Below are 13216 nucleotides of genomic sequence, written 5' to 3'. Positions count from 1 at the left end.
TACTACTTGGAAGTAATGATTGTTGTTAAATCACTCTTGCACATTTTTAAAATGTGTATTTATTTATTTTTGAGAAAGAGAGAGAGAGTGCACATGAGCTGAGCAGTAGAGAGGCAGAGAAAGAGGGAGAGCGAGAATCCCAAGCAGGATCCGCACCATCAGCGCAGAGCCTACTGCAGGGTTTGATCCCACAGAATGAGATCATGACTCGAACCAAAACCAAGAGCTGGACACTTAACTGACTGAGCCACCCAGGTTCCCCTTGCACATTTTTGACAGGACTCTACACTGAATAGAAAAGCTGTATACAACAATAATCAGGTTATTAATGCAGTGTTGTAAGAACATTTCTCATACTCTCTCTCTCTCAAATTAAAAAAAAAAAGACCATTTCTCATGGAATGCCCAAGATAGACGTAAGATTGCATATAGGCTCTTGTCTTGGAATATCCAGACACTGGTGGGAAATGCTTAATGAATGGAGGAAGGACAGCAAAAACGGAGGGCTGCTTGTTTACAAAGAGCACCAAGTGAACAGCATCTTGGTCTAAGCATGGGTGAAAGGTAAATCATTAAAGCCTATGCTTTCAGAATCAGCTTCCTTTCCAAGCTCTTTCTGCACCAAAGGGCTAGAATCTTCCTGCCAAAAACGATGGAGACCCAAACAGCAACTCTCACCTGTAGGGCCTTGTTGTATCGTTCTTGCCTTAATAGGAATGGTATTAATTTACACATCTCAGACAAACTTGATCCACATCAAGCCCTCATTCATCCCTTGTATCTGTTTCCAGGACTTCTTGCCTCGGTTCTAGTATTTGACACCCAAACATTTAATTTGGTTTCTATCACTTGTAGCATATCTTTGCCTGAGTTCCAAGTCCATTCTGGCCAGTGGTGTTCCAGAACTGCTCTCTATTCTAACTGTATACTTTCCTAAACCTTCACTCTTCTCTGAGTATCTCATTTTGGCCACCATCTGGCTCTGCAGACCTATGTTATCTTGACCTGGCTTTAGACATTCAATTTTGCCATAACCATCTACTCTTGGGATCTTCACCAGATATGACCTGTTTGTGTGTCTATCTTTCTTGAACACCTAGAATTGGCTTATGGTTTCCAGTCCAAGAAATTTGTCTTGGTCTTTGATATTGTCAGCTTCCATGTTCTTAGTCTCAGTACAGGACCAACCAGGCTTTGGTTGTACAGTAAGCAAATGGCATGGTGAGCATGCTCCTCTGTTCTTTCAGCATTCGTACTGATGACCTTGCCTCCTATTTCAGGAACTCCCACTTCATTCACCCTTCCTGTGTCTGTACTCTTTGGTTATCTCATGTTTCCAATTTTTCTAGATCCCTCCTCTCCCACAAATATTATCTAGTGTTCTGTCCTAATTTCTCACTTATGTATTTTTCATAAGCGAATTCATGTTAATAGTTATCTGACCATCCCTTTCCCCCCTGAAAATCTGTATGCACTTTACATAGTGATCTTATCTAGAAAATAGTTTTACCTGAAAGAAGCACTCTAGTTGGGTAGGGGGATTGTTAAGTAAGAAAATAGGCCATTACGGAGGGGCTTCTGGTGTCTGAGACCCTGGGGCTCCCCATTCGATCACATTAGCTTATGTATGTGTTAAATTAATTATTTGTATTTTTAAATGTGGTAAAAGAACCCATGACAAAATTTACTGACTTAACTGTTTTTAAGTGTATGGTTTAATAGTGCTAAGTATATGGGGTTCCTGGGTGGCTCAGTTGGTTGAGCATCTGACTTTGGCTCAGGTCATGATCTCGCTGTCTGTGAGTTCAAGCCCTGCATCGGGCTCTGTGCTGACAGCTCAGAACCTGGAACCTGCTTCAGATCCTGTCTCTCCCTCTCTCTCTTCTCCTCCCCTGCTCACGCTCTCTCTCTCTTTCTCTCTCTCTCAAAAATAAATAAACATTAAAAAATTTTTAAAAAATAGTGGTAAGTATATTCACATCATTATACAATGGATCTCCACAACTTTTTCATCTTGCAAAACTGCAACTATAGAGTCATTAAATAGCAACTCCCTTTTTCCTGCCTCCCTCCAGCCCCTGGCAACCACCATTAGTAACGTATCTACTGTTTTAAAAGAACCTTTTATTTTTTTAAGTTTATTTATTTATTTTGAGAGAAAGAGAGCTTGGGAGGAAGCTCAGACAGAGGAAGAGAGAGAGAATCCCAGGTGGGCTCCCCACTGTCAGTGCTGAGCCTGAATGCGGGGCTCAAACCCACAAATCGTGAGATCATGACCTGAGCCAAAACCAAGAGTTGGATGCTTAACTGACTGAACCACTGAAGCGTCCTGAGTAATGTATCTACTTTTGGATGGGGTTGGCCTCTGCTTATATAACAGGCTCAATCTGGATTTATTTTATTTTTTAATTGATTTATTTTGAGAGAGTGAGTGAGCACAAGTGGGGGAAGAGCAGAGAGAGAGAATCCCAAGTGCCAATAGCATGGAGCCTGATGCAGGGCTCAGTCCCACGACCCTGAGATCATGATCTGAGCAGAAATCAAGAGTCAGATGCATAACCAACTGAGCCACCCAGGCACCCCTCAATCTGGATATTAAAGGAAAGCTACACCCTGTTTTTCTTTTTAACCCAAAATGATAGATGAGAGTTATGGTAGAGCCAGGGATCAACTCTACCAATTCTACTCCAACAGGCAGGAATGACCCAAGTAACCCTCCCATTTGCCCCATTTGAAAATGCCCGGTTTTGAAATTTGATGAGCTTTAGAAGCAAAAACAAATGATGTGGAAGTCCACTTTTTTTAAATGTTCCCTTGAATCTTGAAAGCGCTATGATTTTTTTCTCTAAATTGTTACAACTCAGCTAATTATCAACCCTAGGTCTTTCCTCCTCTCTTTATGCCCTTCATATTTTCAGAATATAAATGCAACAAGAGAGGTTTTAAGGTGTTAAATGCATTTCAATGATATAAAAAGATACCGTTAACTCCATTCAGGCATCGGTATAAACTAAGATAGCCTTTTATAGGTATTTTACTGTTGAAATAAAATGAGAAGATAAATATCCCTGAATTAATACAGCAGTGCCTTTCATATTAAGGAAAGAAGAGAATCCCAAGCAAATTGAGGGAAAGTTTGCCTGTCTATAGGCACTTCTGTCTATAGGGTTTGACTTCTTTTCATTTATTTATTTTCATTTATTTGTTAAAAATATTTATTTATTTTTGAGAGCGAGACAGAGTGCAAGCAGGGAGGGGCAAAGAGAGGGAGACACAGAATCCGAAGCAGGTTCCAGGCTCTGAGCTGTCAGCACAGAGCCCGACGTGGGGCTCAAACCCACGAACCGTGAGATCACGACCTGAGCCAAAGTCAGATGCTTAACCAACTGAGCCACCCAGGCACCCCTGTAGGGTTTGACTTCTGAGCCATTAATCCAGTGACAGAAGCTCTGAATCACTTGCGCATATTACAGTCCCAGAGGAACATGAGCAAATCCCTACAGCCAGGAAAAGGCTTTGAGATGAGAATGGTGCAAAGGTTTCACTCGGTCATAAACAGACCTTTGTCAGATGCGTTAGTTTTGTCTTGTATTATCTTAAATTATATGGTTATGATTTGTCTACCATTCCAAGAAGATTTCTAATAGTAAACTCTCTCACACGTGAATACCACCTATGTTCATTTTCTACTGGCCTACATGTTCTCCAAGAGGTTCATTTTGACTCATTTTTCCAAAGCAAAATCACACATGCCCTCCAATGCTTATTGTGGATTCACCCTGGGGTATTCAGAAACATGAGGACTGCTTCCCATGGCCTACACTTTGGTACATGGGTGGCATCAGGGCAAGGGTCATTCAACAGAATGGGATTCCAGAAGGTGAGGAATCAGATATTAAAGTTCAATGCAGAGAATGGGTTAGAAGTCCAAGATGTTAAGCAAAGTGTGAGGGACCCCACAGTTGTTGTTTTTGTTGTTGTTTTTAAGTAAGCTCTATGTCCAGTGTGGGGCTTGAACTCACAACTCCAAGATCAAGAGTCAAGTGCTCTAACGAGTGAGCCAGCCAGGTACACTGTGACCCTGCAGTTCTTAAAGGAGAAGATTTAAGAAGGGTCCCCAATCCAGAAAGACATGGAATTTGAAGAGCAGTGGCCATGGGTACCTCACAGCTTTCTTATGCCTCAGTTTTATTATCTATAAAATAAAGGAATTAGATTAGTCAGTGTTACGGTTTGTATTGTTTGCCTCAACTTTTTGAGGCTGAAATCCTAACTACCAGGAACAGAGAATGTGGACTTATATAGAAATAAGATCATTGCAGATGTAATTGGTTAATCCGAGGTCATACTGAAATAGAGTGGACCTTTAATTCAACATGAGTGATGTCTTTATAAAAAGAGAAGAAAGAAACACCGGGGGAACTCCTCTGTGTAGGCAGAGATTACAGTTATGAACCTGCAAGCCAAGGAATCCCTGAGGCTATCCAAAACTGGAAAAGACCAGAAGAATCCTCTCCTACGGGCTTTGGAGTATGAGAGAATAATTTCCCATTGTTTTCAGCCATCTAGTTTCTGTTACTTTTCCGGCACAACATCTGAGTGCTCTTTCCCTACTAGCACTTCTTAAATTCTGATTTAAAAAAGCATTTCTCGTGGATATTATAGGCATGTTTAGTATCTACTGAAATGCAGATTGGCTGTTCCAGGTAGCTCAGTGAAATATACATTGATCATCACTTTCCAAAGCTCATTTTGGAGAAAGCCACATCTTGCCTATAAAGGGATACTTTGTTCATATCCATGTGGAGAAAGCGGTGTTTCCAGACTGAGATGTTATGCTGGAAGATAACATGTGGGTTCCAGAGGCAAAAATCAGTGCTTTTTCAGAATACTTTAAGTGGGTGTTGGTGATATAGTGGTGAGCATAGCTGCCTTCTGAAATGGCTTAATGTAGGGGAAGGAAGGAAAGTAAATGTCTCACATGAAGTAAACTAGGAAGCAAGAGTGGTAAGAGCCTAAGTCTGCAGTCACGGAAAGGAAATTGGAAGTGCTAAGAGAACAGACTCCTTTTTATTTGAGTCATTGTGTATTCCGTCAAAAGACCCAATTCAGGGTTCAGAATAAGAAGGTATAAGATGGAATGCGTGCAGATGTAAACAGGGGAATAAATACAAGAGTTATCTTCCTTCACCCTGATTCATAATAGGAATTAACGACGATAAGGAAGCAAAAAGATGCACTATCTAGCTGGTTGGCAATGTGTGTTTTAACCTTGACAAAAAGTAGCCCCAAGTATTTCAGCATTTAATTATGTATTCATCAACAAAGCTCAGTGGGCAAGAATCTTTGTGAAAGTCTTCACAAATGAAAGGATATTGTTAGAAGTGTTACCAAACTAAGAGTAATGCCTTGTTGGAGAAATTATTTTATAAATTAAGAAAGCATTTTTGGCAACAAATGATGATAAGGAAGCAAATGATGGTGATGATTATTGCGAGAAGCAACCTGCCATATGAGAAAGAAGGAAATCCTGCCACTTGCAGCAATGTGGATGGAACTGGAGGGTATTATGCTGAATGAAATAAGTCAGCCAGAGAAAGACAACTATCGTATGTTTTCACTCATATGTGGAACTTGAGAAACTTAACAGAAGACCATGGGGGAGGGGAAGGGGAAAAATAGTTACAAACAGAAAGGGAGGGGGGCAAACCATAAGAGACTCTTAAATACAGAGAACAAACTGAGAGTGGATGTGGGGGGTGGGGGAGAGGGGAAAGTGGGTGATGGGCATTGAGGAGGCACCTGTTGGGATGTGCACTGGGTGTTGTATGGAAGTGATGAATCACGGGAATCTACCCCCAAAACCAAGAGCACACTGTACACACTGTATGTGACCCAACTTGACAATAAATTATATTAAAGAAAAAAAAGAAGAAGAAGCAAGCTGCCATAGTCCCCGAGCGCTCCTGCATGCTCTAGCTGGATAGGCCAATACCACACAGCCCTCACCGCTCACTACCTGGGCCATTTCTCAGGGTTGTGTTTTCAGCACACAACCCTGAGAGATGAGGCAAAGGGGACCGATGCAAACATGCAGAGGCTCACGTCGCTAGCTGTGCTGCGAGTAAAAGCTCTTTATCCCCGAATCTATAGTCTCATGTCTTCTGCCAGCATGCACGAGCCTGCCAGCATCCAAAAGCTGATTTGTTAGCCTGCAAGTAGCCGAAAATCCCAGACCTGACACTAATAAGATAAGGTGTCTCTATCTACTGTGGTTACTAATAGTAATAGATAATATTAATTAGAAACTAATAACAATACCGCTTATTGAGGGTTTACAATGTGCTGGGCACTGCTCTACGCACTTGATATAAATTATCTCACGTTGTACCTACAGTAATCTTATTAAGAAGTCAAATGACTTGGCCATCCAAGGTCACATACTCTCAAGCTGTTCTGACAATGATCACTACTGTCCTTTCTTCTTTGCTAACATCCTCCTTTACTCCTTATTTCTGCCTTCTTGTTGTAAGTCCTTGTTCTGACAATCAAAAAGGCTAATAATACAAAAATAATAGATAAAAATAATGCAAAACTCACTGCCTGAGAAAGCTCTTTTGTATTTCACCTTTCTCCTTCTTGGTATAGTGGTGAATAGCCTAGACTCTGGAGCCAGTCTTTACTCACTAGCTGGGTGAATGTGGTGGGCAAGTTATTTAATTAATCTCTCTCTTTAAAAACATTAAAAAACAACATTTATTTATTTATTGAGACAGAGCACGAGTGGGGGAGGGGCAGAGAGAGAAGGAGAGACAGAATCTGAAGCAGGCTCCAAGCTCTGAGCTGTCAGCACAGAGCCCGACGTGGGGCTCAAACCCATGAAACATGAGAGCATGACCTGAGTCAAAGTTGGACGCCCAACCAACTGAGCCACCCAGGCACCCCTTAATCCCTTTGTCTTCATTTCCTCATTTGTAAAATGAAGGATAATAACAGTACCTATCTAATAGGGTTGTTGTGAGTCTCAAGTGGGTCAATATATGTACAGGGTTTGCAGTAAGTGCCCAGCACATAGTAGCAGTTAAACTAAAATTCACTATTCTTGGGGTTTCTTGGTGGCTCAGTTGGTTGAGTCTGACTTCAGCTCAGGACATGATCTCACAGCTCCTGAGATTCATCCTCGAGTTGAGCTCTCTGTTGACAGCTCGGAGCCTGGAGCCTGTTTTGGATTCTGTGTCTCCCTCTCTCTCTGCCTGTCCCCTGCTTATGCTCTGTCTCTCTCCTCTCTCTTTCTCTCTCTCTCTCAAAAATAAATAATCATTAAAAAAAAGAATCATGCTAAGTCATAAGGTGTGGGTAGCATTTACTCTGACAGAAGGGGAAAAGGTGAAGACTCTATATTTAACACTCTCGTTTCTTTACTTCTTTCCTATATGTAGACTCATTTTGTCTTTGTGGCAGGCCCTTAGGGGAGACAGAGAAGACATTCTTATTCCAGCACATACATATAACCTAATGCACAGAGTGGTACACAAGTTGCCCAAGGTCTAGAGCCAGTAGGTGGAATGAACTTACCACTTACTCCTCCACTTCCAGCAGATCCTCTGGTGCAGGGAGCTTACACCTGTTAATCGTGACTCTCATATAGATATAAGATGAACACGTGTTAAAGATTTTATTTAACTCATTATCAATGAATGAGACAAACTGGTCAGATGTTCCAACTAGTTCAAAGTAGTCAAACATGCACGCATCTGTATGGATTCAAGAAATGTTGAATTTAAAAAGAGATGGGAGGGGCACCTGGGTGGCTCAGTCGGTTAAGCATCTGACTCTTGATTTCGGCTCAGGTCATGATCTCGTGGTTCATGAGTTTGAGCCCCTCATCGGGCTCTGTGCTGATGGCGAGGAGCCTGCTTAGGATTCTGTCTCTCCCTCTCTCTCTGCTCCCCCCTTGCACATACTCTGTATCTCAAAATAAATACATAAACATTAAAAAAAAAAGATGAGAAACTGGCTTTTTCCATGGAAGCAGGAAAAGGGAAGTAAATTGAACTTCCGCCAGACAAAATTTATTTTCGTGTCTACAGACAAGAGTTATTTTTCATGGGTACCAGTTATCTACAACGTGCAGAGGTTTTAAATAGCTCGAAGAAAATGAAAGACCAAAATCAGATAACTCAAAGAGAACTCTAAACAATATTTAGTCTCCATTGGAGATACCTAGTACTCTCCTTTGCTTCTTACCAGTTTTCCTATTCCCTATGAATATAGACATAATGAGACTACAAAGGGAGTAACAGCAAATGTTTCAAGGCCACAGGATTGGAAATATGGGTTGGAGACACCTGACACTATAGCTTGGACTCCTAAGCTGGTCTTAGGACCAGGAACCTCATCACGGATGAGGGAAGATATTTTGTGTTAAGAGGAGTCATTCAGAGAGGTCCACTCGAAAACTAACTGGTTTTGAGTTCAAGGGAGCCTTGAAGGTGGAGTTTCCAAGCTGCTAAGTGGCAGATGGTGAGGCATGCGTTCCAGTCTGGTCGATTTTATAGCACCCGGATTCAGAGATTCAGATCATCATTTAATTAAGTTTGTATCTAGCATAGTTTTTTTTTTTAACAAAAGTAGTAATTAATTCTATGAGTTCAACATAGATACACTTTCCTTGCTGTCAGAAACTAGAGGTACCAGGTGAGCAAGAAGGTGGTTTACTGATATCCTAATGAGGGGTTTGCACAAACATGCACTTATGAAACTTGCATTCATATTCACGTATGTGAGTATATAGCTCATCTCTTAAAATGTAATTATGTACTTATGAAAGGTGATACACCTTGCCTTACATGTGGGCAGCCATCTACGCAGTGTGGTCAGAAGGGTAATTAGCCTTCCTGTTCTCAGATGTTCTCCTAGTGATCTGCCTTCTTTTCTGATACTCCCACCAGTAGTGTTATTTCTTTGGAGAAAGAGCTCCAGAAAGCACATGTTCAAATGCAACAGGATCTTGTAAAGAGGACTAACAAAAAAGTGGGATGGAAAGATCTAGGATGCTGGCAGAGAGGGTGTCATGAGGGCAGCTCTAGAAAGTGCCCCAGGCACCTAGAAGGAGGATCAGTGACAAGGAGGGCAGGAAAGGAAGACTGGAAGTGAGACAAGACTGACCACACTATGGAGTTGTGGTGGCCACGTAACAGCATCCCACGAAACAAATGCATTAAGAATTACTCTGTAAAAAATTACTCCATAGAAGAATGTAATTTCAAAAGGTCAAGTAACGTGTTGTAGGAGAAGCATCTAATTTTCCTAACGTGAGTATGTTTTTGCAAGCATTTGGCTGAGAAGTGATATGCTGGGAGAAAAGCAGCAGATCAGGTATGACCGGAAAACAAAAGCTGAAGTGGGAAAACTGGTTTCTCATCCAAGATTAACGACTTAAATGCAAATAGCCACAAGAGACATCTTTACTCCCATCCACATGCTCATCATCTTTGAGATCAAAGCAGTCGTTAAATGCCTATTTGTTACACGGAGCTGTAGGAAATGAGTAAGCACATGTGTGATCCCCTGCCCTCATAGGATTTATAATCGTGTAGACAATTCTGTGGGGACAACAAATTTGGAGCTTGAACAGTGAACAACTTACAATAATTTAATAAATCATGTGTTTTCATTGAGTGCAAAAAAGAAGGGAAGTGCATTTGCCAGAGAGCTGAGCAAAGGAGCTTGAATAAGGGATTACTACCACTTTCTCCAGACTTGTCTGGTGGACATAGACTCTCAGGAGCTGATCTGGTCATGGGGAAAATAAAGCTCATAGAATGGGATCAGGTGCATTTTAGTAGAATGTTCAGAGGTAGAAATTAAATGAATGGAGAAATGACACATTAGAGAAGCCTCCCTTCCCTTCAACTCACATTTCCTTGAAGGAACATGCACTACGGGGACACCCATGATCTCTCTCCTTGACCCTCCCTTGTGCCCAATCAAGCCAAGAAAAACTTACCCGAGTACTGAGTTTTTGAGAAGAAATTGAGAATGCTCTGCTCTGCCATTTCCAGGTCTTCTGTCTAAGGGTTTTGTTGTGATCTGCTCTTAGCTTGTGGGAGAAGTTCTGTGATTGCCCCCTGAGCCATGGGTTAGGTGGGTGAGGTTCCCTAATTCAGGGGTGGGAGAAAGATTCAAAAGACAGTTGAGATCCCACCTCTGGGCTACGTCCTCCAGTCTAGTTTTGTAACTGGTACTTTGATCTCCTATCTGACTCTGTTGTCCGTGGTCTTGGTTGCTTTCAAACTAGGAAGAGGAAAAGTGGTGTTATAGATTCTTCTCCTAAAACCTGACACAGCAATGGGTAGATGTATCAGGGAGAGGTGTAGAGCGCCGATAAGAACGAACACTCCCACAAACCTCATGAAGAAGCTCAAATTTCAGTGTCTCCCATTTTCCTCTCTACAAAGGTCATCATGAGCATATGCTATTTAGTCCAGCAAAAGACTAGTTTTTCTCTTTCTGTTCTTTAGATTCCAATCCGTCTAGGGCTGATGCTTTGAAAAAAAAATATAATAGAAGTGAATTACTATCACATGATATTTAGTAAAAAACAAAGACGAGGCCCCATTTTTTAATAATTGAGTGATATATGTTCGTAAAAGCTGACTCTCAATTTCTGGCTTATCTCATTGCAAATCAGTGACAAGCTGTTCACCGACCAGCACTGGTCTGCAGCCCACACATTTTCGTAGTATTGATCCAGTCTACTTCGGTTCGCAGAATCCTCATCACCCTCCTATAAGATAGTGAAGTGGTTAAGAGTGCAGGTAACAGCGTTCCAATTCCCAGTGAATGAGTGGTGGAGTCAGTATCGACACCTCCTCCCTATGCTTGTTATGAGGAATAAACAGGAATGTGCATGAAGCACTTGACTGGATCAAGCCTCTTATAAGTGTTCATTCAGTGTTATTATTATTCTGGACCAAGACCCATGTTGGGTGGTAGGCTTCTGCTTAATATTTTGGGAGACGCCTAAATGGGTATAAATAAATATCCCCACAGTTCATTCTTCGAAGGAATGAGTCAGATTCTATTACCTTCTAATAATCGGGGTAGTTGGCCCTTCATGCTTTCTTTTGCCCAGAGGCTGAAAAGAATCTGTGCGAGTGAGTCAGGGGGTACGAAGACTGGCTCTCAAGGCTGCATTGGTTCATCTTTAAGATATAAACATGACTCTCTTGGGTCAGTTCCAGATAAAGAGGCTAATCAAAATCATAGTCATGAAGAGTCAAAGTCAAAGGTCTAGCCTCAGCGGATCACTGTGTATGTCTCTGGGAATATTTGCAGTGTTTGCTAGTGTTGCCTAAATATCATCTCGTAAAAGATTTGGTTCATTTCCTATATGAGAAGCAGGCCTGGAAGGCATTCAAGAAACTAGAAAAACTTGGAGTCGGAAAGGGTGAGTTGAGTTGCCCTGGAGCCTATAATGTACCTAACTGAGTTGGGTCAGGAAGCAAAGCGTGCCAAATGGCCTTGTAACGGGGTCACATGGAGATTTATACTTGTCAGAGAAGCGGAGGACGGTTCCAACTGCCCCTTCCCCTCAGCACTTCCTTGCCGGCAGTTTTGCAGGACGGGCTAAAGCCACTTCATCCTGAAAAAGTCACGATAGAGCCACACCTGAAATGGCATTGAACACGAACTGATTGTTAACCCCCACGAAACCAACAGACAGACTTTTCAGAAAAGGCAGAGCTCACGAGAGCCAGATTTGCTCTCACTGTGCCCATCTGTTTGGTCTGGAGGGCCCCAACTGCGGTGGTTTGGGTCACCAGGGAGCGTTCACAGCATGCCTCTGGCTTCTCTGGGCCACTGACTTCCCTGTTCTGTGGTGAACTGGACCAACTTCGTTTTTTTCCATGTTGGTCTCGTAAAGCTACAGGTTTCGTGTTCCAAATTCACTTCAAGGCACTGCAAAGTTGATTCCCTGTGGTTATCAGAGGAATACTATTGACTGAGGCAGGCGAACCCAAATCTTCAAAGATGAAATTTGTTTTTAAAAAAATTTTTTTAAATGTTTACTTGTGTGTGTGACAGAGGGGGGTGGGAGAATGTGAGTGGGGGAGGGGCAGAGAGAGAGAGACACACACACACAGAATCAGAAGCAGGCTCCAGGCTCTGAGCTGTCAGCACAGAGCCCGACACGGGGCTCGAACTCACAGACTGCAGATCATGACCCGAGCCGAAGTGGGACACTTAACCGACTGAGCCACCCAGGCGCCTCAGTGAAATTTGTTTTTTAACAGAGGAAGTAGGCCAGTGGCCTTTGAGGGCCGGGTGGTGGTGGCGGTGGTGGTGGCAGCGTCAGTTCAGGCTTCAACAGCTGGTATGTTGCTATGTTCTCCTTTAAATTTCACAATCAGGAAGCCCCATGATTTCTCACTGATAACACGGAAGAGGGCCTAAGCACTATCAGAACGGAAGGAGATTTGTGACATTGTTATAAGAAACAGAAAAGCTGAGTGATGAGTAAGACATTCCTCCCCGCCCCCCCTCCCCCTGCTCAGGAACAAGGCCATCTGGCAGGTCCTTGGCAGACTTGAAAAAACGAATGTTAATTATCAAGCCCTCAGTTCAAAATTAAAAGTCATTCCTGTTCCTCCTCTAATGAATAAAAATGATGCACATTTACCTGGAATATAAACTGCAAGCACTTGTGTCAGCGTCCTTGCATTTTTAAAAAGACGATTGGACAGGATTGCTCTTTGAACAATTTAAATAAAATCACTCTCCTGCTGCCCTCTTGCTGGGTGGGGTATCAGGCACCGGCATTGAAATGATCCTTGTCCTGGTGGGAAGACTCACCTGGGAAATCTTGCCCTCTGTAGCCACATAGTCAAATTCAGTTAAAGAGACAGTGAGAAATATTAGAAGAGTTGTTTAAGGGGAAGTCAGACTTTTGATACAACCAAAGAGTGTCCCCGAGGAGGCCTCATGGATCCTTGTGTCTTTTTCTTTCTTTCTTTTTTTTTTTTAAGATTTTTTAAAGTTTATTTATTGATCACAAGTGACAGAAGAACAGAATGAGAGGGACAGAGCCAATCCCAAGCAGGCTCCGCACTGTCAACACAAGCTTGGCGCGGGGGCTCGAACTCATGAACCACGAGATCATGACCTGAGCCGAAAACAAGAGTCAGACTTTTATCTGACTGAGCCACCCAGA

The 13216-nt window shown here is 42.3% G+C and overlaps 1 non-coding gene across 1 annotated transcript; it reads right to left on the bottom strand.

The window, feature by feature from the left end:
- Positions 1-3316: 3316 nt before the first annotated feature.
- Positions 3317-3401, bottom strand: TRNAQ-UUG. Its single transcript has one exon. It is a non-coding gene; the product is annotated as a tRNA-Gln (tRNA).
- Between the last annotated feature and the right edge of the window lie 9815 nt (positions 3402-13216).

The sequence above is a fragment of the Panthera tigris genome, chromosome X (genome assembly GCF_018350195.1).
Source record: "Panthera tigris isolate Pti1 chromosome X, P.tigris_Pti1_mat1.1, whole genome shotgun sequence".
Taxonomy (NCBI): Eukaryota; Metazoa; Chordata; class Mammalia; order Carnivora; family Felidae; genus Panthera; species Panthera tigris.
Note: the sequence above shows the minus strand (reverse complement) of the source record. Positions and strands in the feature narration are given on the sequence as shown.